The following is a 14488-nucleotide window of genomic DNA, read 5'->3' on the forward strand; positions in this document are numbered from 1 at the left end:
ACTTGAGTGCAATTAAGGGTATTTAGTGCATGTATAAATTAATTAGTACTTGTATTCTTTTCCCTAAACCTAATTAGAAACAAAGAACGCAGCTTTTTCTCTCCTCCCTCTCCTCCCATCGTCGACCAACACCATCACCACCATACCTTCATCTTTCAAAATTAGCAAAAGTGTTATACACGAATCGCGTTCATCTCCTCATTCTCTATCCATTGGTATAAACAATTTAGCGATCTAAGGTATATTTACATGAACCCTAATTCTTAAAAATCTGATTTTATTAAAGTTTCATAGTTATGTTGTCAATTGCTCAAGTCTATACGCGTACGTGTGAATTGTAATCGTTATTTTGATTGTTTGATGCGCTATGGTTTAAAAACGAATTTGTATTTGTTTGATCAGAAAAATTAAGTTTTTCAAATGTTAATTATTATGTTATAATCAGATTCCTTGCAAAAAATTATTGAGTTTAGGCTTTGGATTCGCTTGATTTCGTTTCCGTATGATTAAGTTATGTCGATTTGAATTATCGTTGTGTTTTTGTTGCTTGATCAGAAATATGGTATTGATAGAAAAAGATTTGGAATGTGAGACTTATACCACTGGAAAGATAATTTAAAAACACTCAAGTTAGACTAGGATATCATGTCGTTTGCATATGTATAGCCCGAGATATGCTAGAATTAGTGTAAAAGTAGTTTTATACAGCACTTGCATGAAAATAACCTTGTATGATAAAATGTGTTAAGTTATGTGATTAAAGCTTTAAATATTTGAAAAGTATACAAAAAGGTAATTCATCTTTCATGTATATATCATAGGCTAATTGTATCTAGATCTTCGGATAATCGTATGCGAATGTGACTAGCTAAACGAGAATCGAATCTGTAAATTGTACACGATTTTGTACTCTGTGGATTTTGTATATTGTTTGAGAATGTATGCTTCTGGAAAATAAAACTTAACATGATATGTGACTTATTGTTAGTTTATGTCAATCTCTGAAACCTTATGCATTGGGCACAATAGAGCCATACTTTATGCGAATTCTGATTTGAGCTGAAAACTGAATGTTCAACTTGCACGAATAAACTGTACCAATTGGCTAAACAAAAGTGGCTAGATTTTTGATATGTATTACTTTGATTTGTCCTTGAACCACATGTTCCTAACTCCGGTTATAGCCAAAATGAAATCAGTGCGCGGTCAGAAACTGACTTGGCAAACCCCAAATGTATCCCTTCTGATTCCTGACTTTTAATTGTCGTATGAGTCCCTGGCTGGACTTTTTGGAATCGATTTTTAGTATATTTATGATCTGGAATTTGTCATATTTACTTGAATTTTGTACTATGAGATAATGTGCTAAGTATGTTACGTGTTCATAAATTTTGTGCATGACGATAAACTGAAATTGTGAAAATGATCATTCATGACCTAAAACGTATTGTTTGACTTAGGTTTGACATGTTGACTAATATTTGACATGAAACTACTGATGTTGACTTTAGTTGACCACATTGACCAAGTTTGACTTTCGGTTTGACTTCGGTTGACTTTGTTTGACTTGTATGAGATAGTTGACTTTTACTTTGAAACGCATCGAGTCGAGCAATAAGACAACGTACACTATGAAACCACACTTATATAAGATACATATATTGACCAACCTACATACGTATACTTAGGTTACATTACTCGGGTCTAAACCGTACAAGTCATTTGTCTTTCATTCCGAGCTTATTCAAAGGTGAGTCTACAGTCCCGCTTTTTACATGTTTTCAGGGATGAGAATACACGCTGTTATATTTACATTTTCAATTACTTTTATATTGACATGAGTACTACACATATCCATAATGAGTTTGTTCAAAAATCCTCTAGCTTGAATACTTTTAATACCACCGGTGTAAGCACAATTTAGATGGACGGATCCGTTAGGTTGACAACCACACCCACTATAAAAGCAGTGGTGCATTTACTTTGAACATTAAATACATTTGAACAAGTGTATAACATTTTACGAGGTAAGGTCGGGTGTAGTGGTTTCTATACTCGGGTCATTGCTAGTATTCAGGTGCTCGGTTTATGCAAGCGATAGAATCTCTGTAGTGACCCGGAAATTTCCGATCAAATTTAAACTTTATCTTTATATGTTTTCGACACGATAAGCAAAGTCTGTAATGTTGAGTCTCGAAAACTTTGAAACTATATTCATGTAATCAAATAACCCTTTGACTATTCCCGACGATTCACGAACAATTGTGTGTAAATAAGAAATGTAAATAAATAGATATAAATATAAATAAAAGTGTATATATAATATTGATAAAATATAGTTATTATATTATTATCACATTAATTATTATTAGTACTATTTTGATATTATTATTAATAACCTCATTTTTAATTCTATTATTATTATTACTAATTTATTAGTAGTATTATTAATATATTTATATTTAATTATTATTAATATTAATTATTATATATAAAAAAATAAATTATTGTAATATGTTATACATCATTATCAGGTGTAATATTTTTTTCTTCTTTCTTCTGTCTTTCTATTAATCAAGATATCCTGTCGATCCCATATCTTCACTATAAAACATACATGTGATGATTTACATCATCAATTAGTAAAAGTGTGTCACTGTTTGTTTTGCCTTTTACCCCACCATCTATATACATATAATATAGAAATATAGATATGGGTATGCAGAGAAATGAAAATAAATCCACATCCCAATTGTTTGTTCCCTTATTACTGCCATATTCGAATACCCCACATTTACTTTATGTAAATTTCTGTTTTCAATCAACATCATCTTCAATTATCTAATTCTATATACGTACATACACCTACTTGTTATGGTGTTTCAGTTGATTGGTAGAAGAAAATGGTGACATGTAAAGGTGATTCATAACACAATGGTATAATTAATTATCATGAGCATCAAGAGTATGATTGAATCAAAAATTACCTTTTAAAGGTTACTCCTATCGTGTATTTTTTTTTCTTTTCAATAACAGCAACAAAGCTCACAACCCTAATGCTTCTCTTCTAATGCCGTGACTTCGAAGTTTCTGTTTCTATAATTCCTGGTTCATTTCATACCCACAGACCCAAAAATCAGATTATCAAACAACTCCAACCAATTGCTATTAATTTACTTATGAATTGGTTTATAATACATCCTTTTCACAAATGGCCGACAACAACAATTCAATAAATAATCCCACTTGATACATAAAGTGCCACTAGCCTGTTGTGTGTTATTACTTTAAAAAAAAAGGGAACCGTTCCATTTAACTAAGCACAAGAACCGGATTCTTATTTAATTGCATCTGTTGGGCCGATATCTCCATTATGATTATTGTGGACCGTGATTCTCTAAGCTGTTGGGCCATAGATGTTAATTGCTGTTGGGCCAGGTCATAATTGTATTTATTAAACGTACGGGAGACTTCATGTGATGATGTTTATGGACACGAAAAACATGATGAGGAAGATAAGTTAAAGTAAGATAGGGTCGTATAAAAACATAAAAGCATAGACAGAAGTATGGTTGGGTACTTGAGGGTTGAGGGAGAGGTCTCGGGTTCGAGCACGGGCGAGGGCAGTCTTTTTTTTTGACTCTTCCTTTGTGAGGTAGTTTCCTTATTATTATTATTATTATTATTATTATTATTATTATTATTATTATTATTATTATTATTATTATTATTATTATTATTATTATTATTATTATTATTATTATTAATATTATTAATATTATTATTATTATTATTATTATTTTCATCATTTTTAACATTAATATTATTATTATCATTATCGATTAATACAAAAGTTACTAATAATATAATTATATTCATTACAATATATATTATTTGTAATTATTATGTATATCATAAATTTATCTAATTTACTATTTTAACATAAAGGTAACATATATAAATATATATAACATTTGAAAATAACAAATACATTATAATAAATAATATATTATATAATTAATATATATAAACTGGTTCGATTATTATTACATGTTAATTATACATTTTAATATATATAAATGATGTAGGTTCGTGAATCCGAGGCCATCCCTGCATTGTTCAGTTCCGTCGTATGAATATTTTTACTACAAAATATCGTATAGTGAGTTTCATTTGCTCCCTTTTTAAATGCTTTTGCAATATATATTTTTGGGACTGAGAATACATGCGCTACTTTTATAACTGTTTTACGAAATAGACACAAGTACTTAAAACTACATTCTATGGTTGGCTTATTAAACCGAATATGCCCCTTTTTAGTCTAGTAATCTAAGAATTAGGGAACAGACACCCTAATTGACGCGAACTCTAAAGATAGATCTATCGGGCCCAACAAGCCCCATCCAAAGTACCGGATGCTTTAGTACTTCGAAATTTATATCATGTCCGAAGGAGGATCCCGGAATGATGGGGATATTCTTATATGCATATTGTGAATGTCGGTTACCAGGTGTTCAATCCATATGAATGATTATTTTTGTCTCTATGCATGGGACGTATATTTATGAGAAATGAAAATCTTGTGGTCTATTAAAATGATGGAAATGTTTATTTATGTTAAACTAATGAACTCACCAACCTTTTAGTTGACACTTGAAAGCATGTTTATTCTCAGGTACGAAAGAAATCTTCCGCAGTGCATTTGCTCATTTTAGAAACATTACTTGGAGTCATTCATGGCATATTTCAAAAGACGTTGTATTCGAGTCGTCGAGTTCATCAAGATTAATATTAAGTCAATTATAGTTGGATATAGTCTGAAATGGTATGCATGCCGTCAATTTTCGTTGTAAAGAAAGATTGTCTTTTAAAATTGAATGCAATGTTTGCAAAATGTATCATATAGAGGTCAAATACCTCGCGATGTAATCAACTGTTGTGAATCATTTATAATTGATATGGACTTCGTCCGAATGGATTAGGACGGGTCTCTACATTTGGTATCAGAGCGGTGGTCTTAGCGAATCAGGTATGCATTAGTGTGTCTAACTGATAAGTCGTTAGGATGCATTAGTGAGTCTGGACTTCGACCATGTCTGCATGTCAAAAGTTTTGCTTATCATTCGTGTCGAAAATCATCTACTTATTATCCTTAGAAAATTACCTGCTTATCATTCTTTGTCTAGACACATCTTACTGCAATGATTGCATGAATAGTGTATAGACAAAATCATCTTAGCGTATCTGTCACTGTAAACTTTATCTGACACGTTTCCTTAATTTTTTCCGTAATTCATGGGATCTTTGGAAGTATGTATAGATATTCTATATATAATTAGAATATCATTCGATATTCGAAAATCATTTCATATCAAAACCCTTTAGCTGATCGTGAGAGATGGATCCTACACCTAGCTTGGATTCCATTAGTTCGGGAAGCGATTTCGAGATGTATATTGAAGCAGACTCCGAAGTCAATGAACCAGAAGTGCCTTAACCATTTAGTTATTTTTCTTTCTGGAGGAGATGGGGGTGGGTCCGAGACTTACTCACTCGATGGAGAAATGAAGAAGACGAGCCCTACCGCGAACTAAACTTACCTCCTAACATCAGAGAAAACGATGTACTCACAGGTGAACCTATGCGCAACAATGTATTCAACCTTCTTGCTAAAGTTTTTCACCTCGAAGGTTGCATTACTGCAATCTCAGAAAATATTCAACCTCTACTTCCGAATACCAATAGAAGGGGAATATTAGAAGAAGTTAGGGAACTTCAAATTGATAATCAAGATCTATCGAATCAGATGAGTGGATGGATAGAAATGATAGAGGATATGATAGAAAACCTGACAAGAATGGTGCGTGATCTACAAGCTATACTTACTACACCAACATCATCACCAACCTCAGCACCAACAACACTTGTAGCACCGACAGCAACAGTACCACCATCAGTAGCACCAGCAGCATAACCAGTACCAACCACAACAACATCATCACACGTCTCAACCTCGCAGTCTATACCTCTAGCATAATCATCGTTCTACGAATCGTTCTACATAAACTATCTTCGTCCTTCATGGCGATTATATAATCTCTAATGTTTTAGAGATTATGTACTCTAGTTCCAGCTGTAAATCTGATGAGTTTAATATCACGTTGACTCATTAAATCCATGATTACGTCTGAAGAAAATATATATGTATATATGTTTTCATAAAGATAGTAATTAAAAGTTTTATTGTACAAACTATTAATGGTGAAAATATTTTAACGGGTAGGTAATACCCGAGGAATATTTAGATTTCACATTAATAAGTTACATTGTACGTTTTTCGAATCTGATTCAACAGTCTTTTACTATCCTACTTACATCTATCGATATACAAATCCGTTCACCGCAGAATAACCATATTCATCCAATTTCATATTGAGATTTTGATTTATCAGAATCCAACAAGTGGCATAATGAAGAAAACATTTGACAAAATAAAATTTGTTAGAAACAAACAAATTAACTATGAGAAATTTTGTTAAGAATCCACGCTAACTGTTCCTAACTAATTGTTCCTAGCTAACTGATTACATTTTATTTATCGCAATTTAATTATCGCAATTTACATTCTCGCAATTTTATTTATTGTCATTTAATTTTCTGTTATTTACTTTACGCACTTTATATATCATCATTTAATTTCTATTATTTATTTTACGCACTTTAAATATCGGGACATGTATACAATGTTTTGACATATCATATCGACCCATCTATATATATTATTTGGAATAACCATAGACACTCTATATGCAGTAATGATCGAGTTCTCTATACAGGGTTGAGGTTGATTCTATAATAATATATATAAGTTTGAGTTGTGATCGAGTCTGAGACATGTACACGGGTCATGATACGTATTAATGAATTCGAATATTATATAGTAACTTATATATGAATTATTATTTGTACACTGCTAACTGTGGACTATCAACATTGGACAATTAAAATGAATTAAAATATTAATTATAACATATGAAACTAAATAATTCTTCAAGTTTGCCACTTGATTTCATCTTAAACCTCATTTGTATCTTGAAAATTCTAATCTGCGTTCAAACCTTTCATAATTCTTAAAAACACCTCAATTGAAAGGATGAACCAACCGCACTTCATCTATGGAAGAAAAGATTGACGCATATAGTTATGCACCTGAAAACTCTCGGACCCTATGATGTCATGCGAGGTGTATACAAAATAGTTTATATTTTACTAGGAAAAACTATTAAATACGATACAATTTTACACAAGATATTTATTTATTTATAGAATGGATATACTTAAACCTTGCTACAACACTTATAGGCAGTGTACCTAATCGTACAGTAGTGTAGTTTTTAGTAAGTCCGGTTCGTTCCACAGGGAAATCTTTAAACAAAGCTCAATGCTATATTAATTTACTTTTATAAAAATACAAACATATATATAAGTAATATTATTATTATAAAGGGGGGTTTTTACCGTTTAATGACCGGTTTGTCGATTTTAAAACTTTAGTCGCAGTTAAAACCTAATGTAAAATATAAAATAAATACAAGACTTAATTTAAAGCGTAAAGTAAATAACGATAATGAAATTGCGAATAATAAAAGTGCGATTAAATAACAATAAATAAAAGTGCAATAATTAGAAGTGCAATTAAATATAAAATAAAGGAAATTAAATATGAAATAAAAGAATTATGCTTATTTAAACTTCCGTAATCATGATGTTTGACGTGTTGATTTTAGTTTTATGCCCATGGGTTAATTGTCCTTTGTCCTGGATTATTTAATATGTCCGTCTGGTTTTTGTCCATAACAGTCCATCAGTCATAAATATAAAGTGCGAGTGTCCTCATCAAATTATTCTTATACCCGAAGTTAAATATTCCAACTAATTGGGGATTCGAATTGTAACAAGGTTTTAATACTTTGTTTAATGAATACACCAGGTTATCGACTACGTGTAATCCAAGGTTTTACTACTTTGTTAACAATTACACCAATTACCTTTGAATGTAATTTCACCCCTGTTTTAATTATTCTAGTGGCTATTAATCCATTCCCGTGTCCGGTTAAATGAACGATTATTCGTACATATAAATACCCCGCCCATCGTGTCCGATTGAGTGTATATGGTAATTTATAGGGACGCCCAATTGTAAATCTTTATATTAACATTAACAAACTTTCATTTAGTTAAACAAATATAAAGCCCATTAATAGCCCATAGTCTAATTTCCACAAGTGTCGTTCTTTTGTCCAAACCCCAATTATGGTACAAAGCCCAATTACCCAATTTTAGTAATTAGCCCAACATCATGATTACTTTGGATTAAATAAGCATAATAATAACTTAGCTACGAGACATTAATGTAAAAAGGTTGAACATAACTTACAATGATTAAAAATAGCGTAGCGTTACACGGACAGAATTTCGACTTACACCCTTACAACATTCGCTAACATACCCTTATTATTAGAATTATAATTAAAATTAAAATTAAAATATAAATTATATATATATATATATATCGTATATATGAGAGAAGAGAGAAATAGAATATATTTTGCGTTCAGAATTCGGTTGGCTTTATAGGCATTTTTTCATTTTGGGTCTCCGCGACTCGCGGCCATTTTGGCCTTCAAACTCCGCGAGTCGCGGAGTTTGAAATTCCAGCTCACATCTTAGAGTCTTTCTCTGCCGACGGTTTTTATTATATATATAATATATATATAATTAATATAATTAATTATATATTATATTATATTTATATACATAGTTAACTTGTAATTTTTAGTCCGTTGCGTCGAGCGTTGAGAGTCGACTCTGGTCCCGGTTCCGGATTTTCGAACGTCCTTGCGTACAATTTTATATTTTGTATTTTGCATTTTGAATCTTGTACTCTTGTAATTTCGAGACGTTTCTTATCAATAATTGGAACCTCTTTGATTGTCTTTTGTACTTTCGAGCTTTTTGGTCGTTTGCGTCTTCAATTCGTCGAATCTGTCTTTTGTCTTCACCTTTTATTATTTAAACGAATATCACTTGTAAATAGAACAATTGCAACTAAAAGCTTGTCTTTCTTGAGGAATAATGCTATGAAATATATGTTCGTTTTTAGCATTATCAAATATTCCCACACTTGAGCGTTGCTTGTCCTCAAGCAATATTGTCTTGAAATACTAGAATCACTTCTTTATTCTTCACACTTTGTACATCAGTGATTTCTATATGGCGGTATAAACAATGGTAGTAACGATATGGTTTACAGTCCCACATGACTATAAAAAATTAGATCCATTAAGGAAATTGGATCTTTATGAAAACATTTGATCTTTTGAAAATTAAATCTAGTTTTTACCCTAGATAAGTTTTCCGGGATAACCCTTTACCGGTGTTTGCAAAATATTTTTGTGGGTTTGGTGGGTTTCAGATTTGAAAATTTTAGCTCAAAACTTATGGTTTTGTGTCACCCACTTGCTAACCTTGTATTAGGAAAGCAACACGTCCAGTTTACTTGTTCCGTATATTACCTTTCGGCAAACTACCGTCCGGTTGAAAGGAAAGCGTTGAACAAGCAACTGTTAAGGCAATGTCCCGTGACATGCTTTTGATTATGGTCTATAACGTGTCGGACGCAATTACTATCCTTGGTAGGAGCAATAGTAAAGCTCACCCTTATAATTTTTCGGTCTGGCACAAGGTCCTGTCTTTGACCACTATGCAACCACCGTTCTTACGGTTGACACCCGATTTAGTTCAGGTGACCTAATGAATTCCAGGTGAATTCCTAGGATTTTACGTTCAATGGTAATGAACGCATTGAAAATGGGTTTTCAGAAAACAAATCGGTTTGTAATTTTGATCAAAATATTTTCTCGTTTAAGCTCGAGTTTAGATATCATCGAATTCCATGAGTTTGTAATTCTCAATCTTTAAGGTCAATCTCTAGGATTGAGTAATATCAGTCTTAAAAGCTGATTTTTAATCTTTAAGAAGATTATCCTTTCTGGGGATCTGATTCATTAGTCTTATCCAGCTAATTTGCATGGTGCCCCCCCATTGTACGAGATAAATCCTTCTCATGGTTAGGATAAATCTGACCACTTGGCGACCCTGTTTAATGCTGAGGTCCGTGGATTTCCTGCTGATTTTAGTGATGACTTTTCTAGATTTTTCGTCAACCTACAGCTGGTCTGGACGACAACTTCATGACCTAAATCAAGAAGCGCGTGTCTTTTTCGGAAGACTTTACTTCCTTTTAATGATGGAATTGATTCATCGTGTAGATCCATCTCTTCTTTTCTTTCATTGGGTAAAACAGTTTAGTTTAGTTCAAAGCAAAAGTATTTTCAGTTATTTGTTACAGATATATGTGACATATGTTTAAAATATCTTGGTAAATTTTCCCACACTTGGCTTTTATTTTCCTTTTTATCGTCCTCTATTCCATTTTAAATGAATTTTAACATTTTAGTTTGTTTCTCAATTTATGTCCTTTCCGAGGTAACAATAATTTCGGTGTTAAAACCTAGTTTTATCGTTCATAAATATGTATAAACATAATTTGAATTCATTTAATTGAAAATTTTGAAAAATTTTACTAGAATTGGGTAGTCAGTATATAAGACTAGGGCTGTTCTTTTTTATCAGAGAGCACTAGATTCTAATACAACTACTGCTTTACTAGTATTTTTAATGGTAACCAAGTGTATAAAGTAAAAAAATTTTAAAATCCGAAAGAATTTAACCCCTTCCCACACTTAAGATCTTGCAATGCCCTCATTTGCAAGAAATCAGTAACAATTTAAATTATTGAGGGTGATTAGTGTGAAAATGATTAAATTTTTACCAAAGTTTCCAATTATATTGGCGTTTGTTTGCTGAATGATAAATGGTGCACATCATTTGTTCATTCCGTCTTGTTGTTATTTCACATATATTTTGCATCTTGTCGTCAAAATTAGTTGCTTTTGCTGAACTTAATGCCAGTCTTTGAAAATGCGTTGTTTTACCCTGTTGTGTACATAAGATAAACTGCAAACATATATACATATTTTTGAAGTTTGGTTTATTACCCCACATTCAAAAATTATTAAAATCTAAGAATAAAAGTTAGATAATTATAAAAATGATTACAATATTAACAAAAGTATTAAACGTATCAATAATTACAAATTACAAAAAAAAAAAAAAAAATAAGTAAACTAAGGATGATATTGGTACCAATAGGGGTTCCAGGCATAACCATAAGTGCTATAGAATGCTTCGGCAGGGTCATACGTAGGATATGGTGGCTGCATCTCTATAGACCAAGGAGGGAAGATGGGTTTCGGTGTAGGAATATAGTTTCTACCTATATGTTGGCAATGAGCTATGATCTGGTTCTGATGAACTTGCCAATCTTCAAATGCTCTCTGTCTAGCATTTTCGTATTCCTGAGAAGCTATAAACCTATGCATTTCTTGCATCTCATTCCCCCCTCCTACATTACCTTGCTGCTGGTTTCTCTCCACCTGTGGATGTCTACCATGGTATCGTACTGCGGCGTTATTTCGCCTCTTCAAAACTTTCGCACCATGGTATACATTTAAACCTATAGTATCGCGGGGTTCCGGCTCTTCTAGTAATAATCCCCCCCGACTTATATCCACACCGAGATATTCACCAATCAAAGTAATAAAAATACCACCTCCTATTATGCTATGTGGTCGCATCCCCCGAACCATAGCTGATAAATAATAACCCACACAATATGGTATACTTACAGCGCTTTGTGGGTCTCGAATACACATATGGTAAAACAAATCCTGTTCATTTACTTTTTCTTTGTTCTTACCCCTTTGTGTAATCGAATTAGCTAAAAACCTATGTATCACTCTTAATTCGGCTCTATCTATATCCAAATAAGAGTAATTTCCCCCTTTGAAACGGTGATGGCTTGTCATTTGACTCCACACACCGTGTGTATCAAAATTTTCATCTATCTTTCTACCGTTTAATATCAATCCTCTACAATCGGCAGACGCTAACTCCTCAGGCGTATATATACGTAAAGCCTGAGCCATGTCCAGTAAAGACATGTGGCGCATCGAACCGCCTAACAAAAATCTAATAAAAGAACGATCGGTTAAACTAGCTACCTGATCATTCAACTCTATACTACATAACAATTCTTCACACCATACTTTATATACAGGTCTACGTATGGTGAATAAACATACCCAGTCATTAAAAGAAGAATTACCATACCTCTGTACAAGTAATTCCCTAATTGGCCCGGCCAATTCTACAGCTTCTAAGGGTCCCCATTCTATGACCCTCGGTACCTCAACAACCTTGGAATGAAGAGTATGCAAACCCCGTTGATATTTTGGATAATCTATCCAAAGTCTGTCAAATCTCAGGTTCGGGTGCAACTCTTCCAAGTGCATATCGGAAAAGGTCATGACTGGATGAGGTACATCCTGCTTGTAGTAGTTATCCACCTCCTGTTGTTCCAAATTCTCAGCAGGAGCATTGCGGGCTTGGGATGAAGATTCACCCCTTTCATTCTGCAAAACACATCAAACACAATTTTTGTGCATCCAAATATGCATTAGTGTCAGCAAAATCATCAATCAAAATAATTACAATGACATTATCAATTTATATCAAACTTAAGCTCATTTTCACATTTTTATCAAATCTACACTTTTTCAAATAAGCATATACGAAAATGTTCGCCAAGTTCATAAGCATTCAACTCAAATAACATGTCAAAATAATCATTACTAGCAATTAAACAAGTCTCAAATGGCATTATCTTTCAAAAATCAAGTTCATGAATTTTAGACTTGAAAAAGTCCACTTTAATTCTCAAAATCATGTTTAGGCTCAAAGTTTGGATCATTTAGCTACATAGACATGTTACACTACTTAATTTAGCAACAATTCATGACAAAAATCGGCCATAACCTGTTTATATCAAAAAGCCCCAAATTTGCTCAAGAACACAAACCCTAGATTATTCAAAATTTGAAGTTTAAGGCTTCTAATCATGTTAAACAGCATCAATCTAGGTTATACAAGCATAATACATAAACAATTTAAGTCTAATTACACTAAAAAGCATCAAAATCAAATTGGGAAAAAAATAGCTCAAGAACATCAAATTTCGAATTAAATGGTGTTTAGGTGTAGAAATTTACCGTTTTTCTTGAGTAATTCTTAGATAGCATCCTTCTCAACATGATTTTAGCAAAAGATTTGGTGATTAACGGTTAAAAATTGGGATTTTTGGGGTTTTTTCTCTGGTTTTTCGGGTGCAGTTTTCGCAGGTTGTTTGAGTTGAGGAGAATGAAACTGAGCTGTTGCAGCTCTTTATTTTTTTTCTGTAATCCGACCTCTCCGCGAGTCGCGGGGATTAACCCTCCAAACTCCGCGACTCGCGGAGTTTAGTATATATATATATATATATATATATATTTTTTTTTTATAATCATTAACTTATTAAAACAATTAAGTAATTAATTTTAAAATTTTGTTTCCCTTGTTATTTAGGACGAGGTCGTTTCGGATCGATGTCCTAGTCCGTCTCTCGACAAAATTTTAAAATTTGTCTTTTTGTAGCGATTGTTTTAAAAGCTAAGATTTTTGGGTTTTTTCAATGTTTTTGGCATACTTTAATTCAATAAGATTAAAAATAATGATAATAAAAGTTCTCGTCCCTCCCTCGGGTAAAGCAATTTCGGTTCAAAGACCTAGTCTTCAACTTACGACGAATTTTAAAAATCATATTCTTAACTTAATGAAATAAAGTAAATTTTTGTTTTTAAATTCACACAACTTAAATATAAAATTCAAAATTTATATTAAAAATTCACACCAAACTTAAAATTTAGAATGCATAAAATTAAAAATTTATATTTTAAAAATTAAAAATTCACACCAAACTTAATTTAAAAATTTATAAATTCATATCAAACTTATATTAATTTTTCAAATATTTACAATTTTAAATATATTGTTTTTACAAAGTTTACAATATTAATTTAAGATTTAAATATTAATTTTAAAAACATGGTAAAAATAAAATTAAAAATCTTTTTGTCTTTTTATCCCACTTTAATCAATCAAATATTATCAAAAATATGCGCCCCTCTTTTCGGTAAAGTAATTTCGGTTCCAAGACCTAATTTAACTCATGACGAATTTTTGAAATATTTTGGGTTGATTGATTAAAGATATTTATACCTTAAGAATAAACGTTAAATTTCGCAGTGATGTAATAAATTTTTGAATGATATCAATAATTTCGGTCGCCAAACCTAATTTTTTTTAATACCAATTTAATACTTTTTAGCGAACAAATTAGCGTTTATTATCAAAACATTAAAAAAAAATTAAAAAAAAATAAAAACTGTACAGACATACCTGTGAAATAGATTTCTTAGTTATATGATCT

This window comes from Rutidosis leptorrhynchoides, chromosome 4, assembly GCF_046630445.1.
Source record: "Rutidosis leptorrhynchoides isolate AG116_Rl617_1_P2 chromosome 4, CSIRO_AGI_Rlap_v1, whole genome shotgun sequence".
Taxonomy (NCBI): Eukaryota; Viridiplantae; Streptophyta; class Magnoliopsida; order Asterales; family Asteraceae; genus Rutidosis; species Rutidosis leptorrhynchoides.